The sequence below is a fragment of the Festucalex cinctus genome, chromosome 3 (genome assembly GCF_051991245.1).
Source record: "Festucalex cinctus isolate MCC-2025b chromosome 3, RoL_Fcin_1.0, whole genome shotgun sequence".
NCBI classification, from domain to species: Eukaryota; Metazoa; Chordata; class Actinopteri; order Syngnathiformes; family Syngnathidae; genus Festucalex; species Festucalex cinctus.
The window spans coordinates 10,049,515-10,067,881 of record NC_135413.1 but is presented as its reverse complement, the minus strand read 5'-3'; the positions used below and the strand labels follow the sequence as shown (position 1 = coordinate 10,067,881).

Below are 18,367 nucleotides of genomic sequence, written 5' to 3'. Positions count from 1 at the left end.
GAGCGCCCAATTAACCTGCCAAGCATGTCTTTGGAATGTGGAGGAGACCGGAGTACCCGGAGAAGACCCACTCAGGCACGGGGAGAACATGCAAACTCCACCCAGGAAGGCCGGAGCCTGGACTCAAACCCGAGTCCTCAGTACTGGGAGGTGGACGTGCTAACCACTCACTCACCATGCCGCCACAGATATCCATCCATCCATCCATCCATCCATCCATCCATCCATCCATCCATCCATCCATCCATCCATCCATTTTCTTGACTGCTTATTCCTCACAAGAGTTGCGGGGGGTGCTGGAGCCTATCTCAGCTGGCTCTGGGCAGTAGGCGTGGTACATACACCCTGGACTGGTTGCCAGCCAATCGCAGGGCACACGGAGACCAACAACCATCCACACTACAGATATAGATATAGTTCTAAATATTTTGTTTTTTACACCCTCTATTAACCAGCCACCACTTCTACCACGAAAAAAGCCAGTTATTTGAGTCTTTTATTGATTATCAGAAGTCATGAGTGTGAAAACACAATGTGGGTGTGGTTGTATGCAAATTAGTCACAATCCACATTTTGCTAAAAGACACATTTTTTGAACTCACAAATGATTCACTTGGTTATTTAACTTCACACTTGATACGTGGGCATTCACTCCAGAGACCCAACTACTTGGGTACAAGCAATTAAAAAGTGATTTATCCACAATATGGCCCCCCACTTCAAAGGAAATGTTATTTCTTAGGCTTTTGTATTCTCTGAACGTGGTTCTTATCGTTCTTGGGAAGCTTAACAACAGGTCCTTTAATATATCACTAAGCTGAATTGCGGAATCAATGAGTTGTGGTGCATAAAAGGTCAGAATCAATGCAATAAAGGAGCTGGAATCACTTGAATTGTATCGTCCACTTCCACGCGTTGCACAGAAAACTGATCATATCGATTTGGCCCAGCTCGGCAGTCTGGCCTGCATGGTAATGACGGCCAAGTGTAAGTGAAACATGAAGGTCGCAATCAGCCGACGGAATCAAAAGGTCACACTTCTTCCTCGCGCCGCACACCCCCTGCTTGCCTAAAACACCAGTATTCATCTGAATCATGCTTTTGATCACACTCAAATAGAATGTGATTGGTCACAGCAGCAGTAGTTCACCAGTATTAATTCTTCAGTGATTAGCAGTAATGCAGGAAGCACAGCGAGGCTAGGAACTAGACTTTCCGCTAATAGCGGAAAACCTTGATTAAATAAGTTGCATCATATAATTTCCTATAGATGCCACAAGATATGCGGCAAGGCACTACTTTTTTTTTTTTTTTTTAATGAAGCCTCTACTCACTTCAACGTGGTTTCTTGGTTCTCAAAATAACATTAGATAACAGCAAAGCACTAAAGTAAAACCCAAGATTATTTCTTGTTTAAAATTTGCCTAATGAAGCTCCTCAACTCACATCAACATAGTTGCTTGATAACTCCACTAGATGGCAGCAAAGCACTACAGTAAAACACCCCCTTATTCTCAATTGAAGTCAAGGGGTGGGTGAAATGTGGTAATCCATCCATCCATTTTCTTAACCGCTAGCTCCTCACAAGGGTAGTGGAGGGGTGCTGGAGCCTCTCTCAGCTGGCTTTGGGCAATAATAAAAATAAATAAATAAATTAATTACAATCCACGCGATATCCAGCTCTCTAACCGTTTTGGGGTCTTCCATGAGGAGGACTTCCCGCCGCTTGACCGCCATTATGGGTCGGGTAGCCGGGACCAGAGGGGGAATCAGCCGCGCTCTCCCGGAGCCCGTCCAGCGCAAGGCCGTCCGCGGTCTCCGTGTTCGCCGTCGGCAGCCGGATCCGCAGTGACCAAGGCTCCACCCGCCGTGACCAAGCGTAGCCGTAACCGGAGGGGAAATAAGCCACGCTCTCCCGGAGCCCGTCCACCGCAAGGCTGTCAGCGGCTTCCGTGCTCGCCGTCAGCAGCCGGATCCGCTGTGACTAAGGCTACCCCCGCCGTGACCGAGGCTGCCGTAACTACTCGGGGAACGCGACCGGTGAGTCCCACGTCCATGGCTCGTGTCACAGCAGCTCCGACCACTCTCATCATCGGAGATTCGATCGTGAGGAACTTGAGAGCGGAATCCACCATCACGCGCTGTTACCCTGGTGCCAGAGTTCGTAATATTTTAGAGCGGTTTCCTAGCATGTTGGCTAAATTTCCTTATGTTCGGAACATCGTAATACATGTTGGAGCCAACGACACTTCTCTCCGTCAGTCCGAACTTCTAAAGCAAGATTTTATTGATTTGTTGGAAGCCATTAAAGACTGTGGGAAACATGTTTTTATTTCGGGTCCGATTCCTACTCTGGGCCGAGGAAGCGAGCGCTTTAGCCGACTTTTGAGCCTCCATTCTTGGCTACAGTCTGAATGCTGTTTTTATAATATGTCTTTTATTGATAATTTTAATTTGTTTTGGGAGCGGGCATCTTATTTTAGAAATGATGGTATTCACCCCTCAATACTCGGTGCTCGGAAATTAGCCGAGAACATTGTTTATTCGTTACATGTGTTTCGTCAATGACTAACTGCCCCCTCGGTGTCTGAAGTTCTGTATCCAATTCCTACAATTAGTACAGTCACTACAGTTAGAATGCATACAGATAACAGTTTCCCAATTTCTACTATCACAGGCAGACGATTTCCCCCCACACACAAACAAAACATTTTTAACATTAATAATCTTTTATATGTTAACAATTCTTTTAATTGTGACTATGAGCGCACATTCGGCACAAACATTAAATTGGCTGTGCTGAATGTGCGCTCTCTTTTAAACAAAACTTTTATTATAAATGACCTGATCTTAGACAACAACCTAGAAGGTATTCTTCTATCAGAGACATGGCTCGGCACAGATGCCCCAGTTGTTCTCACCGAGGCTTGCCCATCCAATTTTAACTTTTTATTTTCTAACAGGGATGGTAAACGTGGAGGTGGGACTGCATCAATTTTTAAAGTCACTTTAGCTTCAAGGGAAGTTATTTTTAATACTTATCTATCATTTGAGTATCATGCTTTTGTTTGTAGCAATCCTCCTATTCTCTGTGTTTTAGTTTATAGACCTCCCCATCATTCTACTTCTTTTATTAGTGAGTTTTCAGAGTTCCTATCGATTTTACTTACTACTTATAATCGAATTTTAGTAACTGGCGATTTTAATGTCCACGTTGATAATATCTCGGACCCATTGTCCAGAGAATTTTTAAACCTTTTAAACTGTCTTGATTTTAAACAGCATGTCACACAGCCGACTCACAACAGAGGACACACTTTGGACTTGGTCATAACCTATGGCCTGTCCATTGGTGTGTCCTCTGTTGTTGACCTGGCTGTGTCTGACCACTATTGTGTATTTTTTAACATCGCCAGTTTTAATCATCAGGATGCCCCGGTGAGAACAGTGAGGAAACGCTACCTAACTTCTGAGGTGGCTGCAAATTTTATTGAGAATCTTAAGAGAATCCCTGCAGACTTTCTACCTGCTTCATGTGATTTTATTGTTGATAATTTTAATAAGAACTTAAGAACAACTTTGGATGAAGTAGCTCCACTTTTAACCAAAACTATAAAATTAAAGACTATTCCCCCGTGGAGAAATGACGAGATTAAAAAATTAAAACGAAAATGCAGGTGTGCTGAAAGGAGGTGGAGAAAAACTAAACTTTCAATACATTATGAAATTTTACGTGAACAACTTAAATCCTACAATAAAACAGTCAAACAGGCAAGAATATCTTATTTCTCAAATTTAATCGCAGTTCATTCAAAAGATCCGAAATTTCTTTTCTCCACTTTCGATCTTTTAACCAATCCTGATTTTAAAAAGCCATCACAGACTCCATCAAACACTCTCTGTGATGGCTTTGCAGACCACTTCAGAAGTAAAATTGATGGCATTAGGTCCAGTCTTTTAGTTGATCAAAATATAATTTTTAACAAATATGGACAGTCACTTTTACCTGAGGAAACACTGGAAAGTTTTACCCTGGTTGATGCAAGGACACTTGGTCGAGTTTTCTCCCAGGTCAACCCAACAACCTGCCTTTTAGATCCGATTCCCACATCACTTTTTAAGACATTTTATGGATTTTTTGAGGAACAGATTTTAACTATAGTCAATTGCTCTCTTCAGACGGGTGTCTTTCCTGCCGCCTTTAAAACGGCGGTGGTGAAGCCCCTTCTGAAGAAAAGCAATTTGGACCCCAGCAGTTTTAATAGTTATCGACCTATATCCAACTTACCCTTTTTAAGTAAGATTTTAGAAAAAATTGTTTTTATTCAATTGAATTCATTTTTAGATACAAATAATATTTTAGAGAAATATCAGTCTGGTTTTAGGATGAACCACAGTACCGAGACTGCCCTTTTAAAGATTTTAAATGATATCAGGTGTAATGAAGATATGAAAAAGCTTACAGTCTTGGTGCTACTGGATTTAAGTGCTGCCTTTGATACAGTAGATCACCACACTTTATTAAACAGACTTAGAAGCCTGGTGGGCATCTCTGGTACAGTTTTTAACTGGTTTTATTCCTATCTCACACACCGATATTTCTTTGTAAGTATGGATACATGTTCCTCTGAAACCCATGAAATTAAATGTGGGGTTCCCCAAGGCTCAATCTTAGGCCCATTACTTTTTAATCTTTATATGCTTCCCCTTGGGGAAGTCATCAGGAGACACGGCGTCAACTTCCACAGTTACGCTGATGATACACAGCTGTATATCGCCGTGTCACCTGATGACATGGGGCCTATTGATACCCTTTTAAATTGTATTTTAGATATTAAGTCATGGATGGCAGAAAATTTCCTGCAGCTCAACCAGGACAAAACAGAGGTTTTAGTCATCGGTCCTGAAGGTCAGAGAGAGAAACTTTTACCTAAACTACAAGATTTTAAACCCACGCAATGTGTAAAGAATTTGGGCGTCCTTTTTGACTCTGAGCTAACTTTTAATCCACATATTAAAAATGTAGCCAAGATCGGTTTTTACCATCTTAAGAATATTGCCAGAGTCCGCCCGTTTCTCTCACAGGCCAACACGGAGGTGCTGATGCATGCTTTTATTTCTTGTCGTTTAGATTATTGTAATTCCCTGCTCTCTGGTCTTCCCAAAAAGAATATTTCAGTCCTACAGCTCCTTCAGAACTCAGCTGCACGTGTGCTGACGGGGACCGGAGGGCGGGAGCACATTACACCAGTTTTAAAATCGCTGCATTGGCTCCCCGTGCGTTTCAGGATTGATTTTAAGGTGCTTTTATTAGTTTTTAAATGTCTTAACGGTCTTGGCCCATCTTATTTATCTGACTTGCTTTTACCCTATTACCCCTCGCGGCCTCTGAGGTCTTCTGGCAGCGGCCTTTTAACTATTCCAAAGGTGAGGACCAAGACACATGGTGAAGCTGCCTTTAGCCACTATGGTCCTCACCTATGGAATGGCATGCCAGAGAGCATCAGGTCTGCAGAGAATATTTATGTTTTTAAGAGGAGGCTTAAGACTTACTTTTTTAGTTTGGCATTTGATTGACCTTTTTTATTTTTATTTTATTTTATTTTATTTTACTTATTATTATTTTTACTTTTTTATCCCCTTTTATTTATTTAACTTTTAATCTATATTGTCTTGTAGCTTTGTTTTTATTTATTTATTTTTTCTATCGTGTTTAACCGTTTTCTTTTAGTGTTTAAATGTTTTTATTTGGTAGTTATAAAATTTTTAGCTCCAGTGTTTTCTCATGGGGGAGCCTCCACAGTGAGAGGGATGCTTGGTCTTCATCCATCTCACTGTGGATGAACTCCTCCTGGGTGCCTTTCCTTACAGGGTACATCTGTGCCCCGCCATGTTGTGGTTTTCATGTGTTTGTTGGGTTTTGGGTGTGTCTGTGGGTACGACCATGGGGATGGGGGGGCTTTTTCTTTCTTTTATTTTATTGCATTATGGATGTCCAGCACTTTGAGTTGCATTTTAAATGTATGAAAGGTGCTATATAAATAAAGTTGATTGATTGATTGATTAATTAATTAGCTCGGAATAATATACTCTCTTAATTCCATGACATTTTTATTTTTATTTATTTATTTATTTTTTAACCGAAAACCGTCAGCACAAAACTGAACCGAACCGTGGATTTAGTGAACCGTTCCAGGCCTAATATATATACCTACCCAATTTGACAACATTTTCAGTAAGCTATCCAAATAAAAACATATTTGATAGTTGCAGCCCTATAAAAATCATGAAGATTACTTTAAGCACAATCTTGAATGTGAATCTAAGTTTGTGTGTGTGTGGGCAGGTAGGAGGATGAAAGTTTCCCTTTGGATGCAGGCAGTAGAGATTTTTCTTCAGGCAGCTGCCATATCTTTACCACTCTACTCTGTAATATGACACACACGTAAAGACAAACAGCCGCCCCCACACACACGCACACACACCTCTGCGGCTTCTCTAAGGAGTTGACCTAAAAGCAGACTATTTCTATGTCTTGCCACCTCCCTCTTCTTCCTCTTCTCTCTCTCTCCCAGACGTCTGAAATGTTCAGCAAACACCATAAACGACCGTTTCACAAAGTAGTGAGGAGCTAATAAGACATTTGAAGTGAGGTTTGTATGACCAAGTCGCTCTCGTCTTCATCTTTTCCCATCACAAATTCACAGGAGGCGAGCTGACGTGGTGCGATGATATTCATCCAGCATTGAGACTCAACAACAGCTCCACTATATGCTTTGTTTTCAACTTTTACGTAACCGATGTTGAGGTGTTGTTATATAAAAGCAGCTGAGACGGAATGTGCATTCCTCGAAATGGGCCAAGTCGCATCTTCAATTGAGTGTGTGCTTCATTAGATCTTCTTGGAAAATACCCCAAAACACAAGAGCAAAGCCAGTAAATTGCAGCACATTTTGTCATTGCAGAACTTGCAGAAGTAATAAGCTGTTGCAGGTTCACCATTGAGATTCTATTGAGTTTCATAGTGTGACTACTTTCACTTGATAATCCATCTTTGCCAGAACAATGAAATGCTCTTCCACTAGATGGCAGATACTCCAATTAACCTGCATATCCACCTTTTGCCATTCTCACAACAAAATAATCACACTGAGTACATTTGTGAGTATATTGTGTTGTGATCATGATTATTTCAGCATATTACATTACGTGACATTTGTCTTTGGTAGTGTGAGTTCCAATGCAAAATCGCACCTAATACAGAACATTTCTTTGGTATGAATTGAGTTATGAGCGAGGTCACGTTCACAATTAAATTTGTAAGTCAAGGTACCAATGTGACTTACCTGAATGAAGATGCAGCGGAGCAGATGGCTGATTGCAGCTAGCGACATCCCAACACCTATTGAAGACACATACGGAACATGAGTAAACCGTCAGAAATAAACGGTAGAGACAATCATCATGAGCTGGAGACGAACAGTTGACGGACACGTCAAGTACACACTCCCTTCTCATGTTTCGCCTGTATTTTTTTTTGTCCCCCCCCCCACCACATCCTGTCCTCCTCTAACAGGCAAGACTGCTCTGCAGGACACGCATCCGTGCAGGGTCGATGCCCGGACCACCACAGAGCACTAAGCCCAGTAAATTTCATTGCAGCCTACCATCAGTATATGTTGCTGTTTTTTTTCTTCAAGTGCTTTTTGGTCTTTTGATCAATTTACAGTCAGTGCACATATAGTATAGACAAATAATGGGCAGGTGATTAGTCAGCTGTCAGGTTCCATATAGACAAACATATAGCCGGTCACCAACTCATGCCAAGGCACATACTCTATACAGTAGGAAAAACAATGGGTTGGCCACCAATGCCGTACAGATTAAAATTCTGATTGACACCTATGGACAATTTAGAGGCTTCAGTGAACACAGCATACATGTTTTTGGAATGAAGGAGTACCCAGGGGGAAAAATAGGAAGAAACAAACTTACTAACAAACTCCACACAATATTATCTGAGCTGAGATTGGAACCAAGAACCTCACAACTTTTAGGAAAAGGTGAAGTGACATGACTGTTCATTGTTCAGTAACGTACATTGCCTTCTAGTTGAGCTCCGATCCGAGTGAATCCCTCTCATTTTGGCGGGCCTTAAAAAAAGCCAGCCCCATCAGTCAGACGACCATTCCATCAGCAGGATGACGGCCGGCCCGTCAAAGGCAGAATTAGCCATCTGCGTGTGACATCTATCAAACTTAAATGTCACGTAATGACCCTGGGAGCAATGAAGGCGGCATCATTCAAATGCATGGCCACCAGCTACGGGTTGATTCATATCGACACTGCGGCGGTGGAAGCACCAGAGGTGCTCACAAAGAAAATCAGACTCACAAAGAGGTGCTACAGGTACTAAAATACAAGACTACATGTAGTTTTGACGATTAAAAACAGAAGATGGTCACAAGTTCAACCTAGATGCAGTAATATTAGTGGCTTTTCAGAGGATAAAGAATACATGCCTGTGAGTGTTGTTGCATATTCTATCTGCATGTGTTACTAACGACTGTGTTCAAATGTAAATGGCAGTTGTTATTTTGCCATGAACAGCAACTCTCCCGCTAGTCATATTTTGCCGTGAACAGCTGTGATTGGTCAATCGCGGGAGTGAGGGGCTGCAGGGAATCAGTTGTATTACACTGTACGTGGTTCCTGCCTCGCTTCATCCCCCTCTGTCTCGTTTCACAAAGTTTTAAATTCGTTTTGTGGTGTTAATAGCATGCGGCTTATCAGTTTCATGTGAGCGCGCTCCCTTTTTTCACTTCTGTTCCATTGGATGCTTATAGAAGGGCTTGACTAAAATGTACCAACGTAACGAGACGTGTACAAACCTGAGCAAACAACAGCTATAGTCCATAGATCAGGAATCGGTAGACTACATACAATATGCCCCACTAAGCTAATAGCTATTTTACATTGCCCATAATGGGAGCATTGCTCCTGCCAACATGGCCGCCACACAGGCTCTTCTGTTTGCTGGATCTGTTCTATACAGTAATGACAGTGACAGCAGCACACAGACTTGCAGTACATATGAATCGACTAGGCCCCTCGTGACTGAAGCCAAAGGGCAGCCATCTTACGTTGCCGCTTTTAGTGCCAAGTTCTGCTAATTTAAAAAAAAAAAGTCTTAACTGAAAACATTGTTATCAGTGTGTGTTTTATGCTACAATCTCTGTATGGAGTAATGAGAGCCTAATTAACAGATGTAAATTCTGGAATTAACGGACTTTGACAACTACTGTACAAAGGGGCATTTTAAATGGCCTGGGCACTATTTTCTATATGTTAAAAAGAGGTTCAACTGTACAAGGTGATTTATTATTTTATTTGCCATGTGTGTTATTATTGGTTAAGGTGTAAAATATTAGTATGTGTGTAACTCGGTTGAGTGTAAAGTGAACAATAGCAGAAGACGGCAATGACTCACTTCCATCAAAACTTTGAATTTGTATGGTGATGGGACAGAAAGCGCCCAAGTTGATTGTGGTTGTTACCATAATTGCTCTGGCCAATGCAAACACTGACCCACTTTTGCACCCTTTGGTCTAATTAGGATCACAGCCAGCTGACAACATTTGGATCACTCAGCCACCTGAGCTGTGGACAGGCCACAAGTGTCTCACTGCTTATTTACCTGCGAGATGACGACAAACACACACACGCCCATGCCCACGCTTACTTTTTTCCTCCAATTCATCAATTATTTAAGAGTCTGATCTCTCTCAGAGACATCGCAGGCGTACATCCCACTGGCCTTTCCTCCCCGTTCAGTGAACGTCTGCGTATGAATGGTGCTGAATGTAGAGGAGGGGGTGTGGCGGCGCACTGCGAACCTCTGGTGTGTGTGTGCTCGTGTGTGAGTGAGCGTGAGAGAGAGAGAGAGAGAGATGGAAGCATAAGATCTTCAGGCATACTTCATTAAAGCGGAAGAAACAGCAAACTATGTATTAAAAACACACACCCACATACGCACACTCAAAAACCCTGAAAAGCAGAGAGCACTACAGGAAGCTCCAAGGTCATTAATTTAATGCTATCATTATGGCACATCTAAAATATTGATACATACACAGCATGATCCCAATTTTTTTTTTATTATTATTATTATTATTAATGTGTACGACGCCATATTAGGGCCACATATAAATACATATTTTTTTAGAGGGCAGGGGCAATATTCCAAGAAAAAAAACCTTGAAAAAGTGGCAAATTTGCGGGGGAAAAAAAAAAAAAAAAAAGTAAATTTGCGGGTTTATGAAGTGGCAGGTTTGGGGGGAAAAAAAACTCACGGGCCTATTCACTAAAGGTTTGCGTCGCCTTTGCACCACACTAACCCGGAAAAATGGAGCAATCTGGGAGCACCTAATTCACTAAACACGCGTATGGGAAATCCGTCACTAAGTGCACTGTCAACCAGAATGCGCCACGGTGCGTCGGTGTTATTTGCGCGTATGTAGATGAGGTAATTTGCATACATTTGACGCAAAATATGCCCACCCCAATGCAAATGAGACTCATTGATATGCAGTGTCTAATTCACTAACGCCAGTGGAAATAGCCACACAGAGTTTGCATGACACAACTAACGTTTTTGGAAAGCATATATTAACCTGACACAACCTCGATCCCGGGATCATGACAGCAGTGCATGGCATTTGCGGCACAACATGCACGGCTGAGGGGAGAGAGAGAGAGAGAGAGAGAGAGAGAGAGAGAGAGAGAGGTGCAACATTTTTCTGCTTTGGTTTAGGACACATAACGTAACCCGGGCTGATCGGCAATGGCATTTATAGCGCCATTAAGCTGTACAGAGCAGAGAGGACAACAACGACGTCATTCATTCATAAAGTACAAATTATTGGTGCCATCGTTTTTTTTAAATATATTTTCAGAGGTTGGCGTGGGCCAATATGTATGAATCTGGCACGTCAAAATGATCTTAAAATGCCTCCCTGCCATTGTCGATCAGCCCGGGTTACGTTATGTGTCCTAAACCAACATAGGAAAATCCTCCCCTCTCTCTCTCTCTCCTCTGCGTGATCTGCTGTGCATGTTGTGCCGCAAATGGCATGCACTTGCTGTCATGATCCCGGGATCGAGGTTGCGGCAGGTTTATACATGCTTTCTATAAACGTTATTTGCAAACTCTGTGTGGCTATTTGAGCTGACGTTAGTGAATTAAACACTGCATATTAATGAGTCTCATTTGCATTGGGGTGGGCATATTTTGCGTCAAATGTATGCAAATTACCTAATTTACATACGCGCAAATAACGCCGGCGCAACGTGACGCAATCTGCTTGGCAGCGCACTAAGTGACGGATTTCCCCATCCCCATCGTGTTTAGTGAATTAGGCGCTCCCAGATTGCTCCATTTTTGCCGGTTAGCGCGGTGCAAAGGCGACACAAACCTTTAGTGAATAGGCCCCTCAATGTTCAAACCTTCACAGATTTAAAAATAGGTACAACATGCGTTGTAAGTCGTGCAACTTTAGGCATGTGTCATGGGTCATGCAAAGTTTATGTCGCAATTGTGAGAAAAGATGATACAGTTGATGGAGTATATGATGAACGCCACTGATGTTCAACCCAATCCATGCGGAAAGTCAGCGTTAGTCATGGCATATATCTTTGCTGTATATTTATAAGTACATAAATTTTGTCATCAAAAGCCCTTTCGCAGTGCTGTTTTTGTTCAGAATATGAGTTTCCAAAACACCATCAACATAACGTCACTGTTCTGCTTGTCCTTGACATGTTTCTTTTCACAGAAAAAATAAATTTTCTCTGTTTTCAGGTAAAATAATAATAATAATAATAATAATAATAATAATAATAATAATAATAATAATAATAATAATAAAAGGTATTTTTTGTTAAACTAACCCATCTTTTACTACTGATTACTAATGGCATGGGCAAAGCTAGAAAAACTCTCGTCTTGTTTTGGTGAAAGAAGAGCGTATACTTTTGTTTTGGTGTATTCAGTGCTTATATTGTCACAGAAAACAATATTCTGCGGGTCTCAGCCATCATGCTCTAAAACAGCTGGCAATATGGAGAATTCTGCTTTGAATTGACTATCACTAAATGTTAACTAATTACACAAGCATGTTGTGCTTTTTCTTTGGCAAATTTTTTATGCCAACGCAGAAGTGCACCAGTGACGAAAGGTGTGACGCCCATCATACAACCAGACATGGAAATAATGCCTGAAAGTTGACATTTGGTTGTGAAATCATGAGACGTCAGCAAATTCCTGTGAGACCGTCTTCTTAAAAAACACCTTTTTTGTTGGCTTTTTTCTTATGACATTACCCCTTAAATGCACCAGGAGCGTGTAAAAACAGCATAGAGTCATTTAATATGCCACGCGCTTACACTACCATCATTGCTGAGGCTGTGTACTGCATACAGTCCGGAGAGAGAAGCGGTGTGGAAGCTACAAGGCCACGCACGCACAGACACACACACGCATGCGCGTGCGCGAACATATCATCATCATCAAGGTGCTCCAACAGGAGCTCATGTAAGCATATTCACCAGCGCAGAAATGCTGAAACACAAGGCCATGTTGCAGACTCGCCCCCTCTCCCATAAAAACACACAGCCTTTGAACACACACAAAAACACATCTATGCAGAGCACTCACGCACTCACCCGTGCACACAAGTGCATCATCAAGGTTTAACACATGGCATCGTCCAGCCCCACACCCACACCTTTTTTGACCCACTGGTACTCCCCAAATCATAGGGACACAAATACATACATAAAAAAAAAAAGACATTAGCATAATTGCCTGTCAATTTTAACTTCCTGTCAAAATAGCCATTAAAAAAAATCTTTACATCTATGTAGATTGTAAGTCATCCAGGTCATGAATCTACTGAATCAAGGAAACTGAACTCTTCTTGCTTGTTGTGTTATTCTTATTTTAGGAAAATGATAAAAATCGACAAAGATCAAAGGAGCCTATATCCCACTGAGCGGGCAAATGTTTGAGCGATTGCAAAAATAGTGAATGTTGAGTTCTCGTCACGGTCGTTCAAGGTCGCTAAACGTTTGCTAAACGTTTCAAAGGTTTTTCTTCAAAAAGAAGAAAGAAAATTAGAAGTGTTGGCCAATGTGTGGTGAATGTTGCAACCTTGAACAAACCATGACGATCGCTGACGAGAAATCAAAATTTGCTACCTTGTTAGAAACACTCACGTCCATGGCTCATAAAAAATAAAATAAAAAATAAAAAAATGCTTAGGCACCATCTAGTGGTATTTTAGTGCATAGCAACTGTGTTGAACTGAGGGAAGGAGCTTGATTTTATTCATTAAAGATTAAAGAGGTAGTAAACCCAAAATATTCTTTATAAAAACATGTTCTATGTGCCTTCACTAGCCCAAACATGGCATTTGATAGATGATGACAGTTGCTCAGGTGACGACCAATCACTAAAGCTGGTCAAGTCCGTCAACCGTCCCTTCCCGTCGTTAACGATGGCTACGTACACCTTTTGCTGAGCGCTTCCACGTATTCGGTGAATGCTTTATAATGTTCAGACTTACAAAAGTACACAAAATGAGAGTCACCATCTGTACTCACCCCAATCGACGGATGTAAATGTGCTTCAGTTGGTGCTCAGTTCGTGTATTTATTCGAGGCTTTGTGTCATCGTGCACATGTTAGTGTAAAGACATTTGCGTTGACTTTTTCTTTAACACACAAAAAATGCTTTGCAGTCATTGTGCTTGTGGAACATACTGGCGATTCCAAACCGTTTTGTGCGTGGTTCACTGCACTGTGAAGCTCTTTTTGCGCTCGATTATATAGGATTTATTTTTTTTTCTTTCAAACTCATATTTAGAGCCGCTTTCTTTTTGGAGGTACACCACCTGGTCAAAAACTTAGGTACAGCATAATGAGATCCAATACAAGTGTATCAGAAATTTTGCACAAGATAATTTAGTTCAGTTTTAAGGGGATTCAATTAACATCTCTTGGATTCTTAGGACAAATTAATCGACAAATTTGTGCCACAAAACTCACAAGTTTAAAGTATCCTGGATGGTGACAATGTAAAATGTGCATTTTAGGCGTCCTGATCACGACCCTCTAAAATCTTACCGAATGTCCGTCATAACAGGGCTCACAAAAGACTCAAGCACGAATGCCTGAAAATTAGCAGGAAGTCAGCCATTTTGAGCTGCACTCGGAAGCTGGGATCCTTGACAGATGGGCGACACTAAATGGTCAAGCTTTTTTTGCCTACCTCGTCTAATGTGGGCATCAAAGTTGGATGATCATTTTGATGTTTCGCCATGAGAAAGGCAATGCGGGGGACAATTCTATTTAGGACTCCCGCACCAGTTACACCAGTCAACATGAAAAAGTTTCAAGAACCCATGCTGTACTCTGTTTCCACCCAAAAAACAATCCAAAAACTCGCATGTTAGCTTCACTGAAGACTCTAAATTGTCTTTTAGTGTGAATGTGAGCATGACTGGTTGTTTGACTATATTTACGCTGCGATTGGCTGGCGACCAATCCAGGGTGTAATCCACCTCTTGCCCAAAGTCAACCGGGATAAGCTCCAGCACAACAGTGACCCTAATCAAACAAGCCGTACAAAAAATAGAAGGGAGGATGGATCTTACAAGAAAAACAAGCCAAACCACCCCAACCAAACCCCCCTTTTAATAGAAAATAGCCAAATAGTATACTTGACGTCTGATTTTAAATTCAATTTGCTGTTTAAATATACATATAAAAATGACAATGAACTGGAGGGGCAATTGTTTATACAAAAGGAAATTGTGTATAAATGATGAAAACGAGCTTGGCATAGAAGACAGTTTCAAGATGCTGTTTTTTAACGCCAGAATTTTTTAGACGTGCAGGTTTACCTAATGTTGCAGTCAGTCCCAAATATGAATAAAATCACCTTCACTTAAAAAGTAAGAAGAAAGCAAGGTCACATTTACACAATTGAGACTCATCTCCCTACCTTCGTTTGATTTAAAGTGTGTCACATTCTAAACAGACGGCAAAGTTAAGCCTATTGCAAGGGCGGCGTGACATAATTCATGCAGATTTCATGCAACTGCTACTTCTGCACATTTACATGCCGGGAAAAAACAACAACTAGCTGTTGACGTGGGTGGACTTTTAAGGGATTTGGGGGCAAGACCTCACAGGGTCAGCAGATAGTCCACCTGTATGCACGAGAAAGCAGCATGCGTTGCCATGCGAAGTTCAAACACGACTGCATCATTTCAGCTTGTCTGTCACACGTATGCTGCAGAGGATCACCAACTGAAACACGTCTTCTTGTAAACAGAAGTCGATGTAAAACAAATCAAAGTTGTACACCAATTGCTGACACCGACTGACAATTTATTTTCTCTTTTATCCCGCAAGAAAGGAGCGAGGGGAAGGTTTTTGTTGTTTTTTACTCACCGTTCTGTTGTCTGGTTGTGAATCCCTTCTCTGCTGGAAGTTTGACTGGGTCTACTCCCGATCCTCGGAGGAGTCGCGCTGAGAGAGGATGCTGTTGCTGTGCGTGTGCATGTGTATGTAGGTGTGTGTGAGAGAGAGGGAGAATGTGTGTTTGTATATGAGAGAGGATGAGAGAGAGAGAGAGAGAGAGAGAGAGAGAGAGAGAGAGAGAGAGAGAGAGAGGGGGAGAGAGAGAGAGAGAGAGAGAGAGTGAGAGAGAAGAGAGAGAGGGAGGGGAAAAACAGACGTGGTGAGCTGAAGCCCGGTGCCAAAGGATGCTTCAGTCTCCTAGCAACAACAATCGATCTTTGCGCGGAGACATTTTTATTGGATAAAAAGAAAACTTAGCCATTCCAACACCCCCACCGCCGCCATCCTTCTTTGCACATGTTTACCACTCGGATCAGCAACAACCAGCCAAGAGAGGGAGAGAGTGAGGAATAAAGAGATCTAGAATTCATCTTCAACCATCTGTCCACTGGAGAGTCTGCTATAAATGCAAAAGTATAAAAATTCATATATTAGAAGTGCATTCCATGGAATCATCACCAACGTTTTAACACCCTGCTCCGCCCACATTGTATGGTTGAAGATAGCCCAAGATGGCCCACGATAGCTTTGCCTTGCTGTCTAGGAGACTTGCGTCTAATTTGCCAATTGCCTTGTAGGAGTTGATCAAAAGATGTGCCCTGAATTACATATCCAAAATGGTTGCTTGGAACCAAAATGGTCGACTTCGTGTTGAATTTGGAGCATGGCTACTTGAGACTATTTCACGAGTCCTGTCATGTTAGACTGACATTTTGATGCTTGGCACACTCGTTCCATGGCATGGCAAAATAAGCTTGGTGATAGAGTTGTTAATGTTAATCACTGAAACAATGGCACTTGTGAGATATTTATTTCTTTATTTTTTACTCTGAAAATCATGAACATGATCTAATTTTGATGACTGTTTCTCCCACACATTAGATGGTGTAGGCAAAAATCTTGGCAACCCAGCATCACCCATCTGTCTAGGACGCTTGCTTCCATTTAATGTATTTAATTTAAAAAAAAAAAAAAAAAGCACAAAAATAGAAGACTTGAAATTTATCCAAGCTGCTTTGACCCAATGTGGCCAACTTCCTGTTGAATTTGGAGTATGTGCCCTTGAGACTTTTTCATGTGTCCTGACATGACAGACAAATCCACCGAGTTTGGTGTCAATCGGTAAAACTGGCATTACCCATCTGTACAGGATACTTGCATCTTATTGGGTCACTTCCTAATTAAAACTTGGTAAAAGTAGGAAATTCTCCCAAAATGGCCGACTTCCTGTTTAATTTGGAGCATGAGACTCTTCTGTGTGTTCTGTTACAATGGATATGGCCAGCAAGTTTTGTATTGATTGCAAAAGCTGGTGGCAGCTGGTGGTTGCTTCATTTTTGCAACTTTTTAGGGGGTGCTGTTGAGTGATTTTTGACTGGGTTGTGTTAAAAACTGCTTTCCAAAACCGGTGAGTTTTCGGGCATGATGAAGCCCCCAAATGAGGCCTTTTTTTCTAAGGTGCCAAGCTTACACGTGATTCTGCATTCAAACCTGTTGTCTCTCCAGATGACCATCCAAAGCTAACGCGTAAACAAGTCGAAAGCCTGAAGAGGAGAGGAACGCGCACACGCAAAAATCTGTGACTTGTTTGTATGACGCCGCGCTCATTAGAATGCAAGTATGCACGTCTGCAGTGACTATTGAACAGAAAATCCTCTTCATGCATGATTGAGTCACAGAGCCTCCTCACTCAGCTCAAACACACACACGGTCTGTGGAGAGGCCTGATTTCGCCATTGTAAAGTTAGTGGAGTGCATAGAAGATACACTGTGTGAATTCTTTCTGATTGCAGCGAACGGCCAAAGACGCACAGGTTTGCGCGTGCGTGCGCGTTTGATCACAAGTACTTACAGGAGAGAGACAGGTTGGTGTAAATGCCAAATGTGTTCAGTTTCGCACATATTTTAGATATTGAGTTGTCAATTTTCATCACGTCATATCTGACGGAAGTCGATTTCACACAGTTCACACAATCACATTTTTTCTTGTAGTATTGCGACTTTTCTTGCAAAACATCAGTGTCAAGCTTCAGTAAAGTGAAAAAAAAAATGAAGCAAGTAAGCAACTAAGATACTTAATGCACATTCTCTGATGCTTTTTTAGCTGCTTATCAATTATGACAAGCATCCAAAACACAAATACGAAATATAAGCACTGTGACTAACATGGTGCCGTTGTTACCTGTGCCCCTTAAAGGCACGCAGCACATAGTACTACTGTGTGTCTGTAACAGCTTGAAAGGGCTTCATTAACCCATTTATATTTTCACACTTTTTTTGTTTATTAATATTACTTTTGAAAAAATATATTTATCTGGCGTTTTATGTTATGTTCTGAGGTTGGATCCCAAAAGCGCAGACACAATTAAGAGTTTAACACTTTATTCGCATAACACCAAGAGGCATGGAACTAACTTGACTTGACCAGAAACAACAAGAAGGTGCTGAGGAAAAGAGGAGCAGGTGGCCAGATGGAACAGAGGTAATAATCCGACAAAACACACACTTCTCAGAAAGGCTTATATAGACAGTGAATCGATCAGATTAGCTGTGGCTAGACATGTGGGTAACGGGACTGACATGCAATTATCTGATTGGCTGTTGACCAGATAAAGAGATTAAAGATTCTTGACATCACATAGCTCCTGACATCACATAGTTTAAGACCAGTTGAAACTAGATGCCGGTAACATCAGTTCAAAACAGACACTTGACCTCACGG

At 41.6% G+C, this 18,367-nt stretch overlaps 1 protein-coding gene across 2 annotated transcripts in view; it reads right to left on the bottom strand.

Annotated features, from left to right (window-relative positions):
• grm3 (glutamate receptor, metabotropic 3) overlaps positions 1-15,677 on the bottom strand; it is a 65,885-nt gene extending 50,208 nt beyond the window's left edge. For both annotated transcript variants that reach the window (XM_077515729.1, XM_077515728.1), the window contains exons 1-2: positions 15,517-15,677; positions 7,347-7,402 (exon numbers count right to left, since the gene is read on the bottom strand). The gene's annotated coding sequence lies outside the window, so the exon portion shown is untranslated. The remainder of the gene's footprint in view (positions 1-7,346; positions 7,403-15,516) is intronic.
• Positions 15,678-18,367: the final 2,690 nt, after the last annotated feature.